The sequence below is a fragment of the Argentina silus genome (assembly GCF_951799395.1).
Source record: "Argentina silus genome assembly, chromosome: 16".
In the NCBI taxonomy this organism is placed as follows: Eukaryota; Metazoa; Chordata; class Actinopteri; order Argentiniformes; family Argentinidae; genus Argentina; species Argentina silus.
In genome coordinates, this window is record NC_139670.1 from 2,423,214 (window position 1) to 2,440,439 (window position 17,226).

Here is a 17,226-nt window from a genome sequence, read left to right on the forward strand (position 1 = left end):
TCATGGCTGTTGTTGCTGTTGTTGTTGTTGTTGTTGCTGAAAGCAGCCCTTCCATGGTGATCATACACTAGTCGATGGAGGGAACCCTCAATCTCGGGAGAGAGGAATCCATCATTGTGGGAGAGACAGCTGTGAAGCAATGTGACACTCATGTCACAGAGTCTGCCTCCCTGCCTGCCTGCCTGTCTGCCTGCCTGTCTGCCTGCCTGCCTGCCTGCCTGCCTGCCTGCCTGCCTGCCTGTCTGCCTGCCTGCCTGCCTGCCTGCCTGCCTGCCTGCCTGCCTGCCTGCCTGCCTGCCTGTCTGCCTGCCTGCCTGCCTGCCTGCCTGCCTGCCTGCCTGCCTGCCTGCCTGCCTGCCTGCCTGCGTTCGGCTGACATTTCCTCACTAATGGTCCTGGTTTATCCCACTCAGCTGTGTGTGAGGCAGATGTTAGTCAGGCCACCGTATGTCTCAGTGTTCACACTGCTCTAATCAAGATTAACCACTCTTATCTTTCCGTGTGTACGTGTGTGCCTGTGTGTGTGTGTGTTTGTGTATGTGTGTGTGTGTCACAGCGTGTGTGTGTGTGTGTGTGTGTGTGTGTGTGTCACAGCATGTGTGTCACGCAGCCAGCGTGTGTGTGCTACATGTCCTAATTCCTAAGCCATGAAATAACTGTATTGTATAATACGGCAGGACCAATTATGTTTCCGCCTCTGTCCTCAAACCACAGTTCCCCGTTGAGCAGACGCAGCGATAGCCGCTGATACACCCAACTACATACCCCATCAACATGGCGGACGATAAAACATATTTTTTAAGAAAATAAAATGTAAAAAAGAAAAGGTGTGTGTTCGGGGGTTTGTTTTTTTATCAAGCCACTACGGCGATGACCTTCTGTGCAGGTGCCGTGTCTCACCGAGGCCTGCGGTGAACACGGGGACAGGGCACAACGCTCGGGGGGCTTTGCGCACGGACCTGGACCGTGCGCGTAAACACTAACAGACGCATCAGCTCAGCGGCTTGTTATTCCCGACCCTGGGGAGGTCCTGACGAAATCAACATGCTTCAAGAGCTCCGCCATGCTGGGCCCGTACACCGCATACAGGAAACCAGGGAGTTCTGCCAGTGGCGGACTTACTGAATAGACACACAATGGGGTTCGGGGGTTCGGTGTTGAAAAAACCCAGCGACAGTAACATCTAACCGCACGCGACTACTACGGTTGTTGTGTGTGCAGACCGTCGACTGACAAGCGGGCTCTGAGATCTATTTCCAGTGACATGCTTCATCTGTTGTCTTTGTGTGCCACAAGCTACGCGTGACATTTTTTTGCAGCGAGGCTGAGAGTCTTGTCAAAAAATGAATTAAGTGGGCGGACTTGCGAGGGCGAGCTTTCAGGAGGTCGGCAAGCTCGCCCGCCTGCCCTGCCACCCCCGTTTTAGTCATTGAAGTTCACAAAGAATGTCACCCACCTGAGTTCACTGCAATCCTGGTTATGTCTCTGCCACACAGGTCCCCCCCACCCATTCACACAGCAGGTTGGGAACCTCCCCAGCTTCTGTGGCTCAAGTCTGCAGCCCCTAGAAGGAGAAGAAGAAGAAGAAACACAAACAGGAACAAATGGTTAAAAAAAACCGCTACCTTATCATGACACATCACCTGTCACCAAAACACACTAGATTCAGCAAGGAACCCGATGACGATGATGATGATGATGATGACGATGATCTCTTTCCCAATCAACTTAATTCAGTGGACACTCGACTGGTATCGCGATTCCGCTAACCACAGAGTCATTACAGTCCTCATACTAGGTTCCGTTCGTACTGTGCTTAATGTGATAACGTTTCTTTGCAGCATGGTTAAGCCCCTTTCATGCTCTGGTGGCAGTAGGGGACAGATCCGAGGAGAGGCTGATACTTCACATGATGGCCAGAGGACCGTAAACATCCACAGTGGAGTAGTAAGTTGCCTGCCAGGGTGCATTCACACGGCAGCTCACAATTCACTACAGATTGACAGATAAGCCTATTAACAGAGGCCTTAGTCTGTGGCTTAGCACTTAACTCTGCTGGCGCGTGGGGCACAAACGCCAATGACATTCAACCCCCTGAACAAGAGTTCCACATCAGGCTAGGACGGTTCTCCAAAGCCGATAGCCGTAGGACTGCAGATACACGCGGTACGCTGTACCGTACTAATTCATTATGATTAGGCTTCTGCTTCGACTGTGAGGTCAAAGGTCATTTCGGTGAATCATAACTAGTTAAAAACATCGCTGAGCCACCGCGCCGTTGAATCATCCACATACGCAGTAATCTAGTCATCCAAACAAATGAAACTGCAGTTCGGGTTCATTAATTAATTAAATGTTATGAGTGGATACAGTATAATTACTGGCAGGGAGGGACATGTTTGAATAGCTCTGTATCAACTCTAGCACCCCCATGTCATTGTGAAAATCATGATGGCCCTCCCTGGCAGCCGAAATGAATGAATAATAGAAATATTTATATTTTTTAAGCTAGACAATATAATATAATGACAATACTCAGCTGTGCTGTTGGGTTTGCCATAATACTACACCACACAGCTGGCGAAACAGTATTAAGTGGAAAAAAACACTAGCCGCTGTGTGTGTGTGTGTGTGTGTGTGTGTGTGTGTGTGTGTGTGTGTGTGTGTGCACGCCTGCGCGTGTGTGAGAAATGTCACCTTCCCCGCCATCCTCCCCTGTTCTCTATCCCTCCCCTGCTATCGTCTGACTGGATCCTGTAAAAGGAGTATCGTTTTCATCAGGCAGTAGCCCGGCCGACTATGCTGACACACAGCGTGCAAGCCGTCCCAATCCTCGACCATCAGGCTTCTGGGCTGCATCCCTCCTCTCAGCCCCGGCTTTGGTTGACAGCACAGGGCTAATGCTGCACATAAAGGCTGTCTAACCACAAGGTATAATTTCACATTCGGTGGGAGACGGCTGTCCCTTGTGCCCCCCTCCAACAGAGGTTTTTCTCTCTCTCTCTCTCTTTTTTTTTTTTTTAATCCTCTTTTTATCATTGGAAGATTTTCAGGCAGCATTTCTCCCCTGTTGGAAGTGCTGCATTCTCTCAAAAGAGAAAGTGGAGGAGTGCTGGAGGCTCAATGGGTTTGGGGAGGGGAGGGGGGGGGGAGGGGGGGGAGTGAGGGGGGGAGTGAGGGAGGGAGAGAGGGAGGGAGGGGGGTTTGATGCTGGGTGCCTCCTTTTTAAAACCAGATTCTCCCCAGATACCTTAACGCTATTCATCAGTTGCTTTTCCAGGGCTGTGAAAAATCAATGTGCTCTACACTGCAAACAGTTCATAATGACTGGGATAAGAAAAAAAAGAAAAAAAAGCTCAACTGCAACAGAATTGATTTGTTTAAGTACAATAACACACTCTCTGCAGCAGAGAGGCGAGCAGGGCTCAGGCTCACAGACAAAGACTGACTGGCAGAATGAAACCACAAGCAGTAATTGATAAACTCCCTGCAAACTGCAAATATAATAATACAGAGGGGGGGGTGTTATCTAATTAAAGGATTTTTTCCTGATGGTCTACCACTGCATGTTAGTCTGACCAAAAAGGAAAAAAAACTGCACTTCTGTCTAAAGTAACACAGAGCTACGTCTAAGCCCTAAGACAATTATTGAAGCTGTAAATATGCTGTCAGAACCGAGGTCTTTGTGAAACACATATCCATGCTGCCTCGCCATCCTATTTGATCCTCTCTTCCTTTTCTAAAGGGGTTAAAAATCGACGCTTTCAAAGCTTGACCAACGCAACCCGCTGTGTTACACTGTGTTGACATTTAGCTACACTGTTCGTAAAATGGAGTTCATCTCTTGCGAGCGCACGCTGAAGTAACCCTGATGTCTTCTCCCATCTGGTAAGACTGAGCTTTCCCGAAGTCAACCAACACACACGTAAACATGGGTACCCACACACCTCTAATCAAGGGCGCAGATCTCAGGGAAAAAAAGAAAACATGCCATGTTTGCAATCGTTGGCAGGAGTTACAGAAGAACAGAGCAGCAGAGCAGAGGCTCGGAGAGAAGGGGTTTTAAGTCTCTTCAAGCAAGCTCATCAGAATGTTGATACGACAGATGCAGCCTCCCTGGAAGAAAGTTCTATGAGTTATATGCCTTAAAAACCCTCCTGATATTGCACCAAAAAAAATAAATCCCTTTGCTTTTTAAAAAAAGTTTAAAAAAAAAAATAAAAAAAAAAGAAGAAGAAAAAAAAGAAAGAAAAAAAAGAAAGAAAAAAAAGAAAAAAGCCCTGGAGTAAATCGTGTAAAAAGACACCCCCAAAACAATAAAACATGTCTTGGAGCCTCTTTCAAGTCGGCCATAGAAGTGCATTTATCACTGTTGTTATTCCTACAGAGAGGGCCTCCCAGGTTTAATTGGCTCCTCATGGAATCAACCCCCTACTGTCGCTACAGACACTGGTGCTCCACTGGCCTATTCTCCCCCAGTCAGCACCAGGGTTCCCCAGCAGGACCCACGGCTGTCCTGGGGAAAGCGGCCTTTCAGGCAGCGTCCTGGCTGCCTTTGAAGTGGGGTCGTCAAGCCTAGCTAGCTAATGCTAGTGCTAGTGCCAGGGCTCATGTTAATGCTAGTGCTAGTGCCAGGGCTCATGTTAATGCTAGTGCCAGGGCTAATGCTAGTGCTAGGGCTAATGCTAGTGCTGGTGCCAGGGCTAATGCTAGTGCTAGTGCCAGGGCTAATGTTAATACTAGTGCCTTGGCTAATGCTAGTGCTAGGGCTAATGCTAGTTCTAGTGCCAGGGCTAATGCTAGTGCTGGTGCCAGGGCTAATGCTAGTACTAGTGCCAGGGCTAATGCTAGTGCTGGTACTAGTGTCAGGGCTAATGCTAGTACTAGCGCCAGGGCTAATGCTAGTGCTGGTGCTAGTGCCAGAGCTAATGCTAGTGCTGGTGCTAGTGCCAGAGCTAATGCTAGTGCTGGTGCTAGTGCCAAGGCTAATGCTAGTGCTGGTGCTAGTGCCAAGGCTAATGCTAGTGCTGGTGCTAGTGCCAGAGCTAATGCTAGTGCTGGTGCTAGTGCCAGAGCTAATGCTAGTGCTGGTGCTAGTGCCAAGGCTAATGCTAGTGCTGGTGCTAGTGCCAAGGCTCTATGCCGGTGTGTGCCACCCGCAGGGGATGGACAATGGGCACCCAGGGACTCCTGTGGAGAGGCTCACCTGGCTACACTTCGCAGTGTTGGGAGGGAACATGCACTAGACCGCAGGCAGTCTGCTCACCCACCCACCCACCCACCCACCCAGCCAGCCAACCAGCCAACTCCCCCTCTCTCTCTCTCTCTCTCTCTCCCTCTCTCTCTCTCTCTCTGGCTATCATTGTTCCCACCGGACAGCATTTGCATTTTAACCAGTAAATACAGGATGTTTTGTGTGTAATTGCATATGATAATGGGGCTTTTGGAGCTATTAAAAAAAAATAAAAAGATGAAATGGATGCTACAGGTGCTGTGATGTATTTGCGGTATTTGTCAAGGAGGCATTCATGAGATATCGGTAAGTAATACAGAAATAGTAATAGAACGGTAACAACACTGGAAAAAGATTACAATAATCTTCCCAATAGTAAGGCTGCTGACGTTGTGGATACTGTTCGTGACGATACTGCAGAGTTCATTTAAGACCAGCGCGGCCTATCTACAGACTGTGTGGCAACAGCTGTTCATTAAATTATTATATCTTTCAAAATGGTATTTTGAATGCAAGTGTATTGTCACTCCTCACTCAAGGAGAGAGAAAAAAAAAAAAAAGGCCCATTTCTCAGAATTAGGGATTTCAATAGCGGCATTGTGAAAAATAAGTGATTCCCAGTTCCATAATGGTGACCCTGCAATTACCTCTGCCTGCAGCCCCCCCTCTTCCTCGCTGTCGTTACCTTGGCACTCAAACCATGATGGTTCCTTTACAAGTTTCCTGTTGTCGACACGTCGGAGACATGCGAGATGAGCCTGGATATGCTTGTTTGGGTTTCAAAGACTCAACCCTTCAGAAGAAAGTAGAGAGAGAAACTCCTGGCAGGACGAGCTAATTCTTCACAGGGATGGAAAGAATAACAAAAACACTTTAAAGCGCGGAACGAGAGTGGCGATCGAGAGGGGGGGGGGGGGATCGAGGGGGACGGGGGGGGCGATCGAGGGGGACGGGGGGGGCGATCGCAGTCTGGGATGATGTATTTGAGTAGGATGGAGGTTGGTGGAGTTAGCGGAGGGTGGTGGTGGTGGCGGTGGGGGGGGTGGGTGGGGAGGGGTATAAAGGCCCCGACATGAAAGAGAAGGGACTCTGGAGGGTGGAGTTATTTTCCTTTGGAGAGGAAGGGATGAAAAGGGAGCAGTGTGTGTTTGTGTGTGTGTGTGTGTGTGTGTGTGTGTGTGTGTGTGTGTGTGTGTGTGTGTGTAAACAGGAGGGTTAACACACACACAGCTCCCGTAGTGAAACCCGTAATCAGCTCTCCTCACAATGGTCACACCCTCAGCAGGGCAATAGACAAGTGCATCAACGCCCTCTAAATAGGCAGGCTACAAGCCTGTGTGTGTGTGTGTGTGTGTGTGTGTGTGTGTGTGTGTGTGTACTGTGTGTGTGTGTGTGTGTGTACTGTGTGTGTGTGTGTGTGTGTGTGTGTGTGTACTGTGTGTGTGTGTACTGTGTGCGTGTGTGTGCGTATGTGTGTTTGCGTTTGTGTGTACTGTGTGTGTGTATGTGTACTGTGTGTGTGTGTACTGTGTGTGTGTGTGTGTGTGTGTGTGTGTGTGTGTGTGTGTGTGTGTGTGTGTGTGCGCGCGTGCAATAGGAGACGCTTTAAGGATTGGTGCTGGGCATTACCATAAACCAAGTGCATTATTTCAGCGTATTAGAGCTTGTTCAACGCTAAATTGTCATTTGAGGTGATTATGTTCAGGGATAATGATTAAAGCTTGATACATTCTCCAACATGAAGCTCTGGCTCAGTCAGCTCCACTCCGTAGCCTCTATTGATTCCTGCAGATGCAGCAGCTGCTAGTTACTGTAGCTACCACTTCCGCAATTATCCGGAGATCCTTGCACACACACACGCACACGCACGCGCGTACACGCACACAAAGTACACTGTATATACACACACACACACACACACACACACACTGGATCAGCATCCCAGCCACTACAAATGTGTGCCTTCTTCTTTGCAGGTGATTTGCGTCATGCTGTGAACCACCATGTGTTATCAAACACTCGGCTCTCCAACATTACTTGTTTTGTATTTATTATTACATTGTTCTAATGAACATCTGTAAAACCTAAATCATCGAGACAAAAAGGTTGTAAACGCAAAATCAAGGTGATCAAAGACGGCCTAAAAGATGCTGATAACATAATTGCCGAGGGAATTCTGCACATGTTAGAAATCAGGCAATCTGGGAACCTCCCCGTAAGACATCCCCACCTCCCCGTAAGACATCCCCACCTCGTCCTTCTCCTGAATGCAGACCTCCCATTACACCTGACAATTAAATTATGCCCCCACTTCATATCAAGATCTAGGGGAGGCTAAGTGCTGAATGTGCTGTTACTCTTTGCAGGCCCTTGAGGGGGAAAAAGCCCCCCCAGATCTCCATTCAACACGCTGAGCGTGAGCTCATGACGGGCCTCCAACCCGCCCCTTTGTTTCCCTGCTCCTCTCAGAGAGAGAGAGGCTGGCGGAGGCTGGCGGAGGCTCCGGTGAGGAAGATGGATTTTTACGTGTTTACAATTTTGACATTCGCCAGACGCTTTTATCCAATGCGACTTAGAACATGTGTCCATCTGTCCAGAGTAAGTGAATCATCTGTACAAACATCTATGCTAGGACCAGCTGCCATTGGCAGTCACAATGCTAGAAGAAGGATGGATTATTATTATTATTTTGTAATTTTTAGTTTTTAGATGGAGATAGAGAAGTACTATGGCCGCAGAGAGACATGTATACGTCCGCCTGCCCTCTTGGCTTCACCTGCAACACAAACGCGTGTCCTGTGGCCCCCAGAGGTTCCTCACCGGACACCTGGCCCTCCACACCTTAACACCGGCACAGGAGCAGTCAGAAAGGTTTATTAGAGGTGAGAGTCTTCATGGCCTAATGAAGGCAATGAGGTAGAGAGAGAGAGACAGAGAGAGAGGGGGGGGGAGAGAGAAAGGGAGTGGGGGGAGAGAGAGAGAGAGAGAGAGAGGGAGTGGGGAGAGAGAGAGAGAGAGAGAGAGGGAGTGGGGGGAGAGAGAGAGAGAGAGAGAGATGAAGAGAGAGCTCATCCTGAGCCAATTACAATAGAGAGGTGGATGTAATGAGCCTTGATCTGTCACAGGGAGGAAGCTGAGGACCTGCATTTGCATTTTCACCCTCTTTCTCTCTCTCTCTCTGTCTCTCCTTCCCTTGTTTCCTTTTTTTTCTTCTTCTTCTCCCCAATCTCATAACATGAATAGAGGGGGAAAAAATGGGGAGGGAGGGAGAGGAGAGGAGAGGAGAGGAGAGGAGAGGAGAGGAGCGGACGCATACACAGAGGAATGGAGGGAGGGAGGGAAAGAAAGAGAGAACATTACGATAGAGAGGGGGGGGGGGAAGATAAAAGAAAGATGAATACTATCTGGTGGACCAGGGCGACAGAAAATGTGATTTGCTCAGCCTATAGGCGGTTCAGCACAGAAAGCCTCCCCCCCCCGCCCCCCCCCTCCTGCGCCATTCAGCCGTGTCCTTCCTGATAGACGCACATGGCAGCTCTCTACGGTGGCCTGTAGGTTATTTTGTGCACGGAATATCTAATACGCTAATAAATGGATCTGTAGGACAGCAGCGTCTGCTCGGTGGGAGAACGTGAATCCAACACGCGCTGTTTTGAATATTACACCCGCCCCCGTTACAGACAGTGCAAGGCAACCGCTCCGGGACAACACACAGCTCTCCGAGGGGAAGGTTAAACGCTGTGAAACCAGATATGACGTCATCAGGCGAGCGGCTCCTGACTGAGGGCTCTCAAGGCTACTGAGGGGACGGGGGGGGGGGGGGGGGGGGGGGGGGGGCACACGCACGCCATCAATAATGAAGTGAAGGAGTGAAGGAGACGAGGAGACACAGGCGGGAAAAAACAAAGCCGCCCCTCCCCCACCAACCCCCCACCCCCCCGTTCGCTCACACCCACGGAAACGAGCGAGCAGAACAGGCGAGCGCATCGTCCTCTCATCGCTGGGCGCTAACGACAATCAATTAGCGATAGCTCATGATCATAGATCCTGGGCGCGGTGGTGGAGGAGAGGAGTAAGGTGTCTTAATGAGTCCCATTTCCACTACCTCCTCCTCCTCCTCCTCCTCCTCCTCCTCCTCCTCCTCTCCTCCGCTCTTGTTGAGAGGCATAAGGAGGCCCTTACGCCACGTTCCTGGGTCCCCGGCAGCTCCACCAGAAGCCCCTCGGTCTCAATGGCTAATGACTCTGCAAGTGGATTACTCCATCAATTCCACGGTCCTCTTTGTTTATCCCCTGCGTAAATAATGGTCAACCATTACAATGCATTAAGCAGGGCTCTCCACCACTCCACAGAGAGACGGAGGGAGGGGAGAGAGAAGGGGGGGGAGAGAAGGGGGGAGAGAGAGAGAGGGGGAGGAGGAGAGAGGGTGAGAGAGAGGGAGCGGAGAGAGGGGGGAGAGAGAGAGAGGGGGAGGAGGAGAGAGGGTGAGAGAGAGGGAGCGGAGAGAGGGGGGAGAGAGAGAGAGGGGGAGGAGAGAGAAAGGGGGGGAGGGAGAGAGAGAGAGAGAGAGAGAGAGAGTGAGAGGGAAACACGAGTACTCCTAAAGCATCCTCCAGTGATCTCCAGTAAATCGGCTAATACCGCCCATGTGGTGGGGGGACTGCCTGAGAGGGGGGGGCTGCCTGAGAGGGGGGGACTGCCTGAGAGGGGGGGCTGCCTGAGAGGGGGGGACTGCCTGAGAGGGGGGGACTGCCTGAGAGGGGGGGCTGCCTGAGAGGGGGGGCTGCCTGAGATGCTTTCCAAAAATCTGTCGTTTCTTTTTTTTTTTTTTTTGCACTGAAAACAAGTCGAGGGAAGGAGGGAAGAAAGAAAGAGAGAGAGAGAGAGAGAGAGGGAATGGGAAGCAAGTGACAATGAAGGATGGACTCAATCTAACTGTGATCGATTGTTTATTTGAAAAGCCATTTAGGGGGGGGGGGGGACATTATGTAATCAGCAAAATAGTATGCATGTTATGTTCATTCTGCTTGTATCATTCGTGTCATCACAGAGTAATAACACAGTAATAGCACACTAATAACCTCATGTGACACTGGCAGGGGGGTCCTAGTGCTTTACATTTATGATGCTTTCACCCTTTCACCGTGGATAACACACGTCAATATTTCATCCCAGCCTTCCTCCTCCTCTCTCTCTCTCTCTCTCTCTCTCTCGCTCTCTTTCTCCATATTGTGCTCCCCCCCCCCCCCCCCCCCCCCCCGCCTCCTCTGATTTTCCTCTAGTGTCACACGGCTGGACAGGATAAAAATGAAACGCATCAGCAGAAAAACACACAAGTGGAAATAATCTCCCCCTCTCCGGCCACTCGGGTCATGAATTCAGCTAACTGTGCTTATCAACGCCTGCCGCCATTAGTCTTAATAGCTGCAGAGACAGCCGCCTTGAGAGGAGGGGAGGGGGGGAGAGGAGAGGAGGGGAGGGGAGGGGAGGGGAGAGGAGAGGAGAGGAGAGGAGAGGAGAGGAGAGGAGGGGAGGGGAGGGGAGGGGAGGGGAGGGGAGGGGAGGGGAGGGGAGAGGGGAGGGGAGGGGAGGGGAGGGGAGAGGAGAGGAGAGGAGAGGAGAGGAGAGGAGAGGAGAGGGCTCTGGCTTGGGCTCCTGTTCTCCAGCCTCACACACAGCAGCCGTCCAGAAAGGTGATTCTCACCAGCGACTCTCCTCTTTCTGTGTCACCGCAAACCAGCACTGGCAGAAAAATGTCTGGCAGCTTATCCAAGCAAAACTTGTGAACTGAGAGGCCATTAAAGGCAACATGGCCATATGTTCTTATACACCCAGCATCAATCAAGGACAAATTAAGGATTCAATTAATTGTAGATGATTACATTTAAATTGTGCCTTGGCAATGGGCTTGAATAATGGGGGGTGTGCCCTCTTGAAGGAGAAGAGCTAATAATAGATGGATTGTCGGTGGGCATTGAGAGAACAAATAAACGTGATGAATTGTGCTCAACCCGTAGTTGTTGTTACAGTGGAGGGTTTAGGGCCACTGAGCTACTGCTTGTTCAATGACTCTAAGTCTAATAAGCTCTGCATAATAATTCAGTGATGATTTAATGCAATAGTAATCATTCCCCGAGCTTAATGCGAACACATTTAATGATTACAGCACAAGGAACATGTTGCCTCGGCTTGGAGCGTGGTGTGGGAGTTGCTGTCTTACCGGGGAAATGGATTTCTCCCACTGAAGTAAAGGTTAGTTACTGAAGCACACTGTGGGGCCATGCTGTGTGACCATTGAGCGAGGCACATAGGCTTTCTTGGCTGAATAAATGGGTAGCATTGGGAAATTGTTAAGTTGGATACCGAAGGACACCTATGGAGAACAAATAGGCCCAGGTACATAAAGTAGTGTCCACATTCGGCCTACTGAAAACACATATCCTCTATGCTTTCATCTACTCCACAAATAGAGCAGAGGGTTCACACTCAAAAAAAAAGAGATGAGAGGTATTTCATGCTTATTGAGATTCTTCAATCAATCATCCTTGAGGCCAGGCTCCATTCCACAGAGATACTGAACTGAGAAAACACCATTCTTGTTCATGGCTCTGTTCATACATCACATGATAGAAAACGCAAAATGATCTGGGGGAAAAACATCAAATGTCAGGCCTACTTTGCAGTCGTCATAAAGCACATGAGTTCTTTTGCTTTCTTTCCCACGAACCGGAGGAAACCTCCAGTACTGCTCTCCTCCTCCTCCTCCTCCTCCTCCTCCTACTACTCCACCTCCTCCACAAACGACCGAGCTTGTGACTGCGACCATGTCAACATGTTGCTCTGTTTAGACAAGGGAGGGCAAAAAAAAAAACACTTTGATCCACTCTGAGGCATGTCTTCCTCTATTGCTGTGAGTCATTTTCTTAGGATTCATCCTCAGCACAACATGAGGTAGCACCAGAACCGCTCTACGCCTCCGGTCAGACCAGCCGAAAGCACAAGCTCCAAGAGGCTTAATTTCGGCAAGTCCCGTCCTTCAGATAAAAAGCTTAGGAAACTAATTGCGCCATGTTTTGGTCTTCATTATCATAATACGTTCCCAAAGACAATGGGAATACTGTAAGCAGAGGGTCCAGTAAGTTAGGCGAGAGCGAAAAAACAAGTTGTGGAAAAGAGAGAGAAGAATGCATGGCATCGTCTTATCAGGAGCCGTCACCTGCTGACGGATGACACGGGGGTGACACTCGATTCTGCAAACTTGACAAAGTGCGGCGATGTTGGACAGAACAAGCTGGAGTTGTGGGTCTGGGTTGTAGAACAATGGCAGTCTGGGCTGATTTCTGGGTTGAACAATGGCAGGATGACATGGTGCCTGACAGGCAAACTGCAGCCACAGGATCTGCTCTCCGTCCGCAGACAGGAGAGAGAAGAAGTAGGCTGCTTTGCAGAGAAAACAATACTGCCAAAAAATCTCACACTCCTCCTTTTTCCTCTTCCTCCCATCTTTTATGTGTTTTGGCACCTCTGCCATTTATGACTCAATGGTGAACAGCCAAACATTTAGGAGTCAAACGAGCACACCCTTCTAAAGAGAAACAAGCAGACTCCAAAGTCTCCTCTCTCCTCCGCGCTATAAGCGAAACTACTAGCTCACAACATAACGAACGAGGCCGATACAAATGTGTCATTCATTAAATTACAGTAACATTACAGTGTTCATATTTCTATTGTAATTACACCATAATCAGTATGTCAACAATGGTAAGTACAGAATAACAATTATTGTAATTATTCGTTGCAACACTGTACTCTAACAACTCTAGCTTAGCCTAGAAGTGCTGCCTTCTAAATTGACAAGTACATTTCAGGATTTGTAGACCCAAAACCAACACAAAGAAGGGATACACAATTGGCTAGAACTGATTGAATACTAACCAAGTTCTGGATGGATCTCAGTAGTTTAGACAGTGTAGTGAGGACCCATAAACTGGGTCATTAAATCAACCCAGGCGTTAGGAAAAAGATGAAGTGTCACAAACCACAGGCCGATCTTCGCACTGCTAGTCATCGAAACTCAACATTAAAAACAGACTCGAATAACTCAGCTAGCCAAACCGCTAATTCCGTCGCCCGAAATCTGTCGCCTAAGTTCAGGAGGTGATGAAATCTCCGGTCTCCCATATGCCACGCGAAAACACTGAAAGCGCCGTGCATTATTGATGTCTTCAGAGCAGGACTTTAAGAAGCTTTGCTTCACTTTATCAATCATTCATGTGAGTTTCCATTGAAAACACTCCAATCCTCCAGTATCAAATCACACTTGAAGTGGGTGGGGAACCGAGACACAAAGATTCCCTCCTAATTTGACGAGTTAATGTGTGGGTTGTAAAGCCTGCTCTCATGATTAACAGTGTTATGCAAATATGGGAATTCCAAGGAATCCCTCATCAGCGATTTGATACATCGCATTCTGGTCTCATAAATTAAGAATCAGATTTGCCAAGACCCGTATTTCACAACGAGTTGATTCTTGCATTCTTCTCCTCGTGTTTGTGGAAAAACACTTGTAAAGAAATGCAAAAGTTCAATAGTCTCACGAGGTGCACTCATGAAATGATAATGACAAATGAGAAGCAAGAAAACTAATAATTAGGTGTGAATTTAACACGAACCACTGACTTCTCCCCTGCTAGACTTCTGAACATTTCTGAACAAGCTTCCATTTTGCTTCATTGTAGTACGCCTTCTGGAGACAGCAAACATAATCAAACTTTGTGGTCTCTCTCTCTCTCTCTCTCTCTCTCTCTCTCTCTCTCTCTGTCTCTCTCTCTCTCTCTCTCACTCTCTCTCTCTCTCACTCTCTCTCTCTCTCTGGAGTGGAATTGAAAGCGTTTCGTGCAGAGTCCTTCGGTGGCAATCTCCAATTACCTTCTTCGTGTGAGTGTTCACTGCACTGGAACTTTTCCATTTCATCATTACACTCAAGCTGCCCTCCGTCGAAAGCCAACCGGCAGCTACACAGCCGACCGTGTCATCCGTGCACCACGGGGGGCCTCCCAAGCTCCAGCAAATTCCTGGATTTGTCTGGGAAAAGATCCATTTCTTTACAAACCACAGGTGCAGAGGCATTTTTTTTCAGCCCCCAGTCAAAGGGGTAAGGCAAAGGACGGCATCCCCCTCCGCCCCACCCCTGCCCTTAGCCACCCGTGTTTGTCACAATTACGTGGAAGGTCAACTTTCTCACAATCTCATCAAGAGGTGGACGCCTGTGAAAAGAGAGAGACCCGGAGGAGGTATATGAAATACCTCGCAACCCTGTAGGAAACTTTCCAGCGTGTAGTGGACGGTGTGTCTGCAAATCCTCTGATACGATCGTTGTGATCCCACCCCCCCCCCCCCCCCACGATCCTCACAAAGGATTTGAGGAGACAAGAATGAGGGGATTATTTGATTCAATTTCTATTCAAGAGGCCAATTCGCCCACCAATCAATAGCAATCAACGAGCAGGCACCTTGTGAGATATCAGACGGGGCTCAAATCCCCTCAGCCGCGGCCAAACCGGGCGTGTATCAGGACTTAACCTGTGGTGAAGCTCTGGCTTCCTCCCCTCCCCTCCTCTCTAGCAGAGAGATCTCCTTGCAACATCCTGCAAATTATTAATCTGCAGCTTTAGACATGTTGACGGTGTCAAACAGCACTCGGCCCTGAAACAGAAACACGCCAGAGTGCCTACAGAGGGGATCTTTTTTCCGCCGGGACAGCAGTAAGTAAGTAAGTAAGTACGTACGTACGTAAGTAAGTAACAACCCAGAGTGTTTCAGAGCTTTTCATGTCTCCTTTTACAGAGGAAACATTACATTTCATGAGACGGGGGACGGGGGGACGGGGGTGCCTGCGTTGCGATCTTTTGCTGCCGTGCTAACTGGGAGTTTCAGCCCCACACCGCAGATCCTCTCTGCTCCGGCGCAGCGCTGCCAAACTACAGTCACGCCAGTCTAGACACGGCCAAGCGGCCATGGGGCCTCCCAAAAGCTCTTGTAATGCACAAGGAATTTGGTGCGGTTTCCGCGGAGGGAGAGGAAACGCATGAGTGAGAGTACGAGGGGAGAGAGATCCCCGCGGAGGTCAGAGCGTGTCCCAGAGGTGTCAGGAGCAGTAAATGGGCATGACTGCAGAACATGGGGTTACCCCGGCTCTCTCCTAGTACCACCCCCTCCTCCTCCTCCTCCTCCTCCTCCCCTTCCTTCTCCTCCTCCTCCTCCTCATCCTCACAGGGGTGCCTTTCCTGAGAAAAGAGAGAGCCTCAGAGAACAGCACCCTGGGTTCTCCTCCCCGCTCGCCACGCAAATCAGAACAGGAAACAGTTGTCACAGTCAGGGAAATTACCACTTGAGACCTTCCGCAGACGACAACAAACAAAATGCCCTCCAGCCTCCAGGAAGAGGTAGGCACTTCAAACTGAAAACAACAGTTATTTTCATGCAAAAGTGGATGGAAGGGAAAGGGGTTGCAGTGTTGGAAGAAACAGCTTCTCTCCTCCTCTGTAAGGCGGTTGTGGTGGGTTTTCTTCTTGCCGCTGCTGCCGCCGGTTGGTTGGTTGTTTGGTTCGTTAGCACGGGCGGCTGGCAGACAACACCAGTAGGAGGGAGATCAGGCCCATGAATATTCAGTGACCAAGTAAATGAGGCAGATAGCACTTGACATGTTTTACATCCACCTTTGGCACCTTGGGTTTCCAACGCCAACAAGGTGAAGAAGCAGAACAAATATGTCAATTGTTTGTGGGTGAAAACAATCTCTGTTTGATAGGCTCACCGTTTTGAACAAAGGGAATGCATTTCTACAGTTAGACATCGCAATGGAGGAGAGGAGACACAGCATACAGTATGCATTAGCAAACAGGAGGTGAATAAAACCCGCTAAATATATAATAAAATAAATGCAGAGACTATATTTTTGAGGCTTGTAAGGAAATAGTACCCTAATGCTCTGCAATGTGCTGACACTTCATTTTCTTAGAAAAACAAGTTTCCCTCTTGTTACGTTAATCCAGCTGCTGGTATCAAAATGTTTGCTCTCTAAATATTTACCAAACCCAGGGAGGGAGTCCCATCTAAGGTCTTACACAAGCACCTTGAGAAGGTTTCTTTTTCTTTTTTTTTTTCAAGTGTTGTGTCCCAAAGGAAATGCAGCGAAAGCAGTACAGACTACCTCACAACTGCCTGTGTACACAGTACATTCCACCAACGCACGTAGAAAAGAAAACCCACAATCTGCTCCGTGTGGCGGATCTGAACAATAACAACAGGCTAACCTTCACTACAGCACCTTTTTAGAGTGTAATATGACGTTTTCATGCTCCAGTTCTACCGACATGATTGCACCAGTGACGCCAGTGACGACAGTGGAGCCAGTGGAGCCAGTGGGGAATGGGTTACAGTGGCAGTGGAGCCAGTGGGGAATGGGTTACAGTGGAGCCAGTGGAGCCAGTGGGGAACGGGTTACAGTGGCAGTGGGAAGGCAGTCAATATTGACACTGATAGTCCTCACCTCTCTTATCCTTATGACCTGGCCAGGTGAGGCCATAACACACCTGCCCAATGACATTAGAGGCTGGTGACTAATGGGGTGGGATGGTCTCTGAACGCACACACACACACACATGCACACATGCACGCAAACACACACACACACACGTGCGCACGCATGCACACACGCACATAGGCGTGCACACGCACAGACAGACAGACACACACACACACATAGGCGTGCACATACACATAGGCGTGCACACACACACACACACACACACACACACACACACACACAGACGCAAACAGACATACACCCTGCCTTGTTTGTCTGTGTGTGTGGCTAGCGAGCACAAAGGGGACGTGGGCAGAGCGCGGGCCCTACCCAGATACCCAGCTACCCAGCTGCAGCCCCCCACTCCCAGGGGGCCCTTGTGTGACACGACCACACCACCCTCCCC

The 17,226-nt window shown here is 49.3% G+C and overlaps 1 protein-coding gene across 2 annotated transcripts in view; it reads right to left on the reverse strand.

The window, feature by feature from the left end:
- LOC310817362 (zinc finger MIZ domain-containing protein 1-like) overlaps positions 1-17,226 on the reverse strand; it is a 112,254-nt gene that overhangs the window by 81,691 nt on the left and 13,337 nt on the right. For both annotated transcript variants that reach the window (XM_083687912.1, XM_083687911.1), the window contains exon 2: positions 1,457-1,564. The gene's annotated coding sequence lies outside the window, so the exon portion shown is untranslated. The remainder of the gene's footprint in view (positions 1-1,456; positions 1,565-17,226) is intronic.